Below are 8,731 nucleotides of genomic sequence, written 5' to 3' on the forward strand. Positions count from 1 at the left end.
CTCTGGCTGGGCCACTCAAGGACATTCACAGAAGCCACTCCTGCGTTGTCTTGGCTGTGTGCTTAGGTCATCATCCTGTTGGATGGTGAATCTTCGCCCCAGTCTGAGGTCCTGAGCGCTCTGGAGCAGGTTTTCATCAATGATCACTCTGTATTTTATTCCGTTCATCTTTCCCTCGATCCTGACTCGTCTCATAGTCCGAGCCGCTGAAAAACATCCCCACAGCAGGATGCTACTACCATGCTTCACCGTAGGTATGGTGCCAGGTTTCCTCCAGACGTGATGCTTGACATTAAGGCCTAAGAGTTCAATCTTGGTTTCATCAGACCAGAGAATCTTGTTTCTCATGGTCTGAGAGTCCTTCAGGTGCCTTTGGGCAAACTCCAAGCGGGCTGTCATGTGCCTTTTACTGAGGAGTGGCTTCCGTCTGGCCACTCTACCATAAAGGCCTGATTGGTGGAGTGCTGCAGAAATGGTAGAAGCTTCCAGAACGACAACCATCTCCACAGAGGAACTCTTGAGCTCTGTCAGAGTGACCATCGGGTTCTTGATCACCTCCTCCACCTTCTCCCCCGATTGCTCAGTATGGCCGGGTGGCCAGCTCTAGGAAGAGACTAGGAACGGTGGGTTAACTGCCTTGTTCAGGGGCAGAACGACAGATTTTCACATTGTCAGCTCGGGGAATCCAATCTTGCAAACTTACAGTTAACTATTCCAACGCAATAACAGAGAGACTGCCTATTACGCGAATGCAGTAAACCAAGGTAAGTTGCTAGCTAGCATTAAACTTCTTATAATCACTAGTTAACTACACATGGTTGATGATATTACTAGATATTATCTAGCGTGTCCTGCGTTGCATATAATCTGACTGAGCATACAAGTATCTAAGTATCTGACTGAGCGGTGGTAGGCAGAAGCAGGCGCGTAAACATTCATTCAAACAGCACTTTCGTGTGTTTTGCCAGCAGCTCTTCGTTGTGCATCAAGCATTGTGCTGTTTATGACTTCAAGCATGACTTCAAGCATATCAACTCCCGAGATGAGGCTGGTGTAACCGAAGTGAAATGGCTGGCTAGTTAGCGCGTGCTAATAGCGTTGCAAACGTCACTCGCTACTCTGAGCCTTGGAGTGGTTGTTTCCCTTGCGTTTCTCGAGGAGAGGGACGGAAGCTATACTGTTACACTGGCAATACTAAAGTGCCTATAAGAACATCCAATAGTCAAAGGTTAATGAAATACAAATGGTATAGAGGGAAATAGTCCTATAATTCCTATAATAACTACAACCTAAAACTTCTTACCTGGGAATACTGAAGACTCATGTTAAAAAGGAACCACCAGCTTTCATATGTTCACATGTTCTGAGCAAGGAACTGAAACGTTAGCACATATTGCACTTTTACTTTCTTCTCCAACACTTTGTTTTTGCATTATTTAAACCAAATTGAACATGTTTCATTATTTACTTGAGGCTAAATTGATTTTATTGATGTATTATATTAAGTTTAAATAAGTGTTCATTCAGTATTGTTGTAATTGTCATTAATTACAAATACAATTTAAATTCAAAATAAATAAATCGGCATCGGCTTTTTTGGTCCTCCAATAATCGGTATCAGTGTTGAAAAATCATAATCAGTCGACCTCTAGTATTGACGTGTTGAAAGTAAAGAACTCTGTTCAAACAGCTAACACACAGCTCAGACACCCATACATACCCCTCCACCAGGGGTCTCTTCACAGTCATCAAGTCCAGAACACACTCTGGGAAATGCACAGTACTACATGGAACTCTTCCACATCAAGTAACAAGCAAGCAGTAAAACCTGAAAAAACAACACCTCCTGACACAACGCAGACATGACATTGTAATGTTATGGCATTGTGGAATTTATATTTTATAAGTGTAATATCTTGTATAATGTTTTGTTTTATTTATGATGTAGGCCATTGTTGTGTTTTGATGTAACTGTTTTAACCCTGTTTGGACCAGGAAGAGCTAAATGAGGATCCTAATAATTATTCAATTGTACACTTTGCTGCAACCAGGTCAACCCGTTACAGTCCACTGCCAGTGTCATTTTCTCACGACATAACCAATACCATTTATTATAGATTGCAGATGACTGTTTGACCTCACTCAGTCACCAGTCACTGTTGGTAAAACACCCTGATTAAAGGTAATTGAGAGGGTCACAGTTGTCTACAGCAGTCTGAGACAGCAGTGTAGCTCCACCAGAGCAGGGCTGTATTATTAGCTACACTTCCTGAGTATGTGGTACAGTGGTGTACACACATACTGTCACGAACCGGCTCAAAGCCCGTAACAAAAGGGAGACAACGTGGCGATAAGGAGTAACAAAACATATATTTATTAAATAAAGTAAACTAAGTACAATATACAATGGTGTGTGTAATCAGTAATCAGTAGTGTAAGTGAGTGTTTTTCATGTATAAATGTGATATTGCAGGGTGTTGAAAGGTGCCAAAGCAAACAACCAAAAGGCCACCAAGAAACACAACAAAATCTAGAAAGGTGTCTGCATGGAGAGAGTCTCCCCTATGAATGGGGAAGTGGTGATTATATCCTGGGACACACCTGGCCCAGGTGTTTCCCATGTAGCTGATGACCCTCCCAACTCCGCCCACCGGCATCCTAATAAGGAAACAAGAACAAAGAGAGAATACAGCAGACAGAGTGGGAGGGTCGTCACACACACACACCATATTCTTTATATTATTAGGTAAGCCAATTCAACACCAAATTAAGGTCATAGATAGCCTTTATCCAAAGAACCCTTGTAGGCTGAGACAGGGACCTAGAGACAGATACAGAGGGGAAAGGTTACGGTGGCTGTTCTGTGCACATTAATGGCCACAGCCAGCATCTCTATCCGTTTGAGAATTTAAAGAACACTGAAGTCTTCCATTAAACCAGAGGAAACAAGCTCTTGCCCCTCGGTCATACCTGTGAATCACACAAATGATTTAATGGTACACCTTACTTGTTCTTCCCAAGGAGGACATGAAAATCAGAACACAGGAAAGTGACCAATTATCCTTGATAGTCATGGTTAGACTCCCTATGGTCTGTGTCCTGAGACCCACTCCTTTAATTATCTGTGCCTCAGCCACAAACAACTCTGTTGGACCCCTGGAAGAACAGGAAGTGAGACGGGAGCAGAGCGGTGAAGAGTAGAAATAACAGATAAAAACCCTCTGACCCAAAGCTAAGTGGGAGAGCTAACATGCCAGGAGGCCGCAGCACAGCATTTGTTGTTCCAGCAGTTTGTGTGTTGCATGGAGGAGGACGGCTCCATTCACCCTCACAGACGGACACGACGGCTGGTGAGTCAGAGGCATTACACGTCCACAGCACATAAACAAAAAATATCCATTGTTGTTACCATCGGTTTTTATCTTCCCCCAATTCTCCTTAGTTGCCTTGGGGACCAATCCTCACATACAGTAAGGCAAGAAGTCCCCCGCCCCCACATTACCCAGGTACACCTACATCTGCTGCAGCATATCCTATGCTACAGTAATATAAAGACCAAATTCGTGTCTAATTTATCTGGCTTTCTGGGGTCACCTTTTTTTAAATTGAAACATTTTTATTTATTATTGCAGACTATCACTCGAATACTGTTGCTTTAAATCAGTGCACCAAAGCACACTCCAACTCCATTCAAATTGCATCCAAAATAGATAATCCTGTTCTAGATTGACATACAGTGCACGCCCAATTTTTCCGTTTTTGATTTGTTAAAAAAGTTTGAAATATCCAATAAATGTCGTTCCATTTCATGTGTCCCACATGTTGTTGATTCTTCACAAAAAAATACAGTTTTATATCTTTATATCTTTATATCTTTCGCAAGGCCCTGTACATGCTATACACAAAGGAATTCTATTTGGTCATCATCCATGGGCTAGGAGGGATTGCTCACAGAAGCACTATCCATTAACCAGGATTTCACCTTCCTTTAAAAGCTACTCAGAGTGGGAATAGTTTTAACAGACAGGGGCAGACTATTCCACTCAGAGGCTCCTGAATATAAAAAGGTACCTTACCCGGTCAGGCTTCTGAAACCACACACACACATTAGATATCCTAGCTCTACTGTTGTGTGAATCTCTAACATGGGGAAAGTAGGACAGACAAATACCTAGGAGCTTGATCCTATGTACCAGACTAAGCTTGGTCTGTGCGATTCTTGACTCAACAGGCAGCCAGTTGAGCTCCTGAAATTGGCTCCTACCCAATATGAGTATGTGAGATCAATCAACTTGTTCTGGGCTACCTGAATCTTGCTTTTTAGTAGATTAGTTGAGCATTCGAACCAGGAGGTGCTAGCATTGTCAAAATGCCATTAGATGAGAACATTTGCTAGCACTTTCTTTGAATATTTTTCAACAGCTTAGACTTTCTAGCCTTCCTACGTGTTTGTGTCAGAGACCTTACCTAGTAACTTAATAGCCATAGATACTCCCCCCTCCCCTCCCAGGTCATCTAGTGTACATCCTAATTAATTAACTGCTGTTTGGCTGTGAGTACCTATCCTGCTAGCTGTACCCTGATGTATGAGGACTTGCTTAGTTTCATTTTGGACCCGAACAGAATTGCTTCTGTTTTGCTGAGGTGCAGAGATAGCTTGTTGTCTTTGTTGTTAGTGAGCTCTGCACTCAGTATACTTTCCAGTGTGGTTTGGTCATCTGCATAAAGAATCAGGTGACATGACATGAGCAAGCATCCTTCAAATCATGTATGTACAGCAGGAATAGCAGAGGCCCTAGCACACTCCCCTGTGGCATGCTACAGCTTATGGGTTTAGCCTCGGGGGCAAAGACTTGTTCCCTCCCCGACAAGTAGGACTTCAAGAGTAGTACTGCCCAACCCAAGAGCAGTACTGCCCAACCCAAGAGCCTCTAGCTTGGCAAGTAGGATGCTATGATTAATCAAAAGCCTTTTGAAGATCAAGTAGCACCATTCCACATTTTGAAAGTTGTATAAACACAAGTTTATAAAATTAAAAACATTTACTTACTTTAATTTGGAAGCATTTGTGGAAAACCTTACATGGGAGATGCTAGATAAATGTAAAAAAGTTTCTGCTCCTCATCGCAAAGCATTATGATATCAAAGTTGCACATGCTGATTCGAAAGCATTAGTCAAAATAGTTAGTCTATACTGCTTTGGTGGAGGGGGAAATCCTTCAGGAGAGGGAGGATGATAAGGGTTCTACGGGTGGTAGAGTGCATCCCATAGACATGCAACTGGGAGAGGTAGTACTAAAGGCAAAATGGGAACAGAAATTAGAGCTTGAGCACAAGGAAAGGGAATGAGAACATGCAGCCAGACTAGAACAAGAAGAATGTGCGCATGCCATTCCATTGAAAGAGAGAGATGGAGCTGGAAGCGCGACAAAGGGAGATAGATCTGGAAGTACTCCGAATAAAGTCAGGCCATCCTGCACCCTCAGTTTGATCATGGTAAGAACAGCCTGCTTGTACCGCCTATCAACAAAAAGGAGGTGGATATATATTTTACTCTGAGTGACTTGCTAAATCCCTAAAAATGGCTGCGACACTACATGGTCAAAAGTATGTGGACAACCCTTCAAATTAATGGATTCGGCTATTTCAGCCACACCCGTTGCTGACAGGTGTATAAAAATTGAGCACACCGACATGCAATATCACCTTTCCAACAAGTCAGTTTGTCAAATTTCTAACCTAGTCAACTGTAAGTGCTGTTATTGTGAAGTGGAAACGTCTTGGAGCAACAACGACTCAGCCGTAAAGTAGTAGGCTACACAAGCTCACAGACTGGGACCTCCGAGTGCTGAAGCGAGTAGCGAGTAAAAATCATCTGTCCTCGGTTGTTCGTCGGGAGCTTCATGAAATGAGTTTCCATGGCCGAGCAGCTGCACACAAGCCTAAGAGCATCATGCACAATGCCAAGCGTCGGCTGGCGTAAAGCTCACCGCCATTGGACTCTGGAGCAGTGAAAATGTGATCTCTGGAGTGATGGATTACGCTTCACCATCTAGTAATTCGACAGACGAATCTGGGTTTGGCGGATGCCAGGAGAACACTACCTACCCGAATGCATAGCGCCAGCTGTAAAGTTTGGTGGAGGAGGAATAATGGTCTGGGGCTGTTTTTCATGGTTCAGGCTAGGACCCTTAGTTCCAGTGAAGGGAAATCTTAATGCTACAGCATATAATTACATTCTAACAATTCTGTGCTTCCAACTTTTGTAGCAACAGTTTTGGGAAGGTCCTTTCCTGTTTCAGCATGACAATGCCCCTGTGCACAAGGCGAGGTCCATACAGAAATGGTTTGTCCAGATCAGTGTGGAACAACTTGGCCTGCACAGAGCCCTGAGCTCAACCCCATCGAACACCTTTGGGATGAATTGGAACGCCGACTGCAAGCCAGGCTTAAACTTAAGGCCATGTAGTATATTTGGTCACTGCTCCTCCAAAGTGTTTTTGTGGGAAAAGCTCAGAAAGTGTACGCCGCTTTCTCTCGACCAGAGTTCAAATTAGGACACTTAAAGCTGCTATCCTTCGGGCTTACGAATTGGTCCCAGAGGCTTATAGAATTATAGAAAAAATTTCAGTCTCTCGATGTGCAAAACTGATAGAGACATACCCCAAGCGACTTACAGCTGTAATCGCAGCAAAAGGTGGCGCTACAAAGTATTAACTTAAGGGGGCTGAATAATTTTGCACGCCCAACTTTTCAGTTTTTGATTTGTTAAAAAAGTTTGAAATATCCAATAAATGTCGTTCCACTTCATGATTGTGTCCCACTTGTTGATTCTTCACAAAAAAATACAGTTTTATATCTTTATGTTTGAAGCCTGAAATGTGGCAAAAGGTTGCAAAGTTCAAGGGGGCCAAATACTTTCGCAAGGCACTGTATGGCATCAAAATGTTGAAAATCTGATTTCCCCCTTGCTGATCAGTGTCGGCAACCAGCCCTGATAGTGAAGTAATGAAACATGCAGGTTTGGTGGACGACAGTGAGCTCCCCTGTGGTGGTCGGCAAACCCTCAATCTTCAGGCCCGTAGCCCTGCATGGCATCGACTGTGCTACAGTAGCGAATTAGATATCCCTGTTTATAAACAGTTATTTGTGGTCATAAACATTTTTTGTTAACTCTGAGGGGGGAGGGTGTTGCATTTATTTTACAGTACAAGGGGAGGGTCATGTGAAAAAAAAAGTTGGGGGAGTGCATTTATTTTTTAATGACCCCCCCAGTAAATTTCAATCTGTCCCTAAGTCCTCAAAATGCTAGAAGTGTTTTTGTGAGTCATGTGACTCCCTCTCTCTTTCTGAGTGTGCTCTAAAGATATAAAATGGACCAGTTGGCCCATGTTCTCTCCAATCAGACAGGGATGAGGTCTTCTTCCTCAATGCCCAACAGGTAAGGTAGCCTGGGCAGACATAGAACACCATCAGATAATCAAAACAAACTGTTTGATGTGCTATTTGTTAACGGTGATGTACACATTATTTTGAGGTTGTTGCTCACACTACTGCAAGAGCCATTTTGTAAGTGAATGAGCACCACCTGCAAAGTTATGATGGAACTGTGGTGGAAAGTTCAGTTGTCTGTCTGTGTGATGTTTACTGTTGAATCTAATGCGGTTTCAGTTGGTCAGCAGATTGAAACCATGTGCAAACCGACACTATAGCTGACAACAGCCCCACGTATTTACTCTAGATTCTAGTGAAAGGTAATGTTGCCCCCTAGAGGTAAAAAATACACAAGAGCCCTTTACAGGCCAATATAAATCTCTTCACACAAGGCTATTACTTGAATAACCATGTTAGGGTTGTGGCAATAAACTCTCCTTCAGGGTGACTGCAGGTTACAGATCTCATCAACAACTTTCCTTGTCACCTGACCCCCTGATATCACAGTAGGGCCAAAAGGGCAACAACCTGAGTGCTGAGGTTAATCTAAAGTTAAGTGGCTTCTTTCGACACTCAAAATGAGAATAGCACACACAACATTCTTACCTCAGAGTTATCCCTGAGTGATACGTCCCCAAGTGTCTATAAGAGAACACATAACAGAATAAATAAGGAAGCTATAGTAGTACAGTATGTGTTTTTGTTAAGGATTTAGTTGAGGAACACATCAGGAAATCATTTAGGTCGCCACCACCCCAGCTCTTAGGATGACTGCAGGGTACAAATCTCATCAACTGACCTCAGTCCTCAAAAAATGGCTAAAACCATTTGGATCAAGACTGTGATGTTAATCTAAAGTTAAGTGTATTCATTCTCTACATTCAACACTCAGGATAAGAAGAGGAAGTAGAGGAATAACCGTCTTACCTCAGAGTTATCCCCGAGTCATAGATTCCCATTGTCTAGAAAGGAACACAAATGGAGAAAGGAACAAATAAAGATGCTATAACGGTACTACTCAGTATGTGCTCCTTTAAGTCAAGGAAAGCATCAGGAAATCCTTTAGGTCTCCACCACCCCAACTAGGTGTCAGGGTGACTGCAGAGTACAGCTCTCATCATCAACTTTCCTTGTTACTTTAACAGCGACTTATTTTCACTTCTCTTCATTTACATTCAACACCCTGGATAAGAAAAAGAGAGTCGAGGGAGAACAGTCTTACCTCAGGTAATACATCCCCACAGTATCTATAAAGAGAACACAAAACAAATGTATTTAATGAATAATTGCGAGCTAA

The 8,731-nt window shown here is 42.7% G+C and overlaps 1 long non-coding RNA gene across 1 annotated transcript; it reads right to left on the reverse strand.

Annotated features, from left to right (window-relative positions):
• Nucleotides 1-2,360: 2,360 nt before the first annotated feature.
• LOC115108342 (uncharacterized) lies at nt 2,361-8,639 on the reverse strand. Its single transcript, XR_010460929.1, has 3 exons — nt 8,362-8,639; nt 8,041-8,076; nt 2,361-2,658 (listed from the first exon to the last, which is right to left on the reverse strand). It is a non-coding gene; the product is annotated as an uncharacterized LOC115108342 (long non-coding RNA).
• Nucleotides 8,640-8,731: the final 92 nt, after the last annotated feature.

Source organism: Oncorhynchus nerka, linkage group LG24 (genome assembly GCF_034236695.1).
Source record: "Oncorhynchus nerka isolate Pitt River linkage group LG24, Oner_Uvic_2.0, whole genome shotgun sequence".
In the NCBI taxonomy this organism is placed as follows: domain Eukaryota; kingdom Metazoa; phylum Chordata; class Actinopteri; order Salmoniformes; family Salmonidae; genus Oncorhynchus; species Oncorhynchus nerka.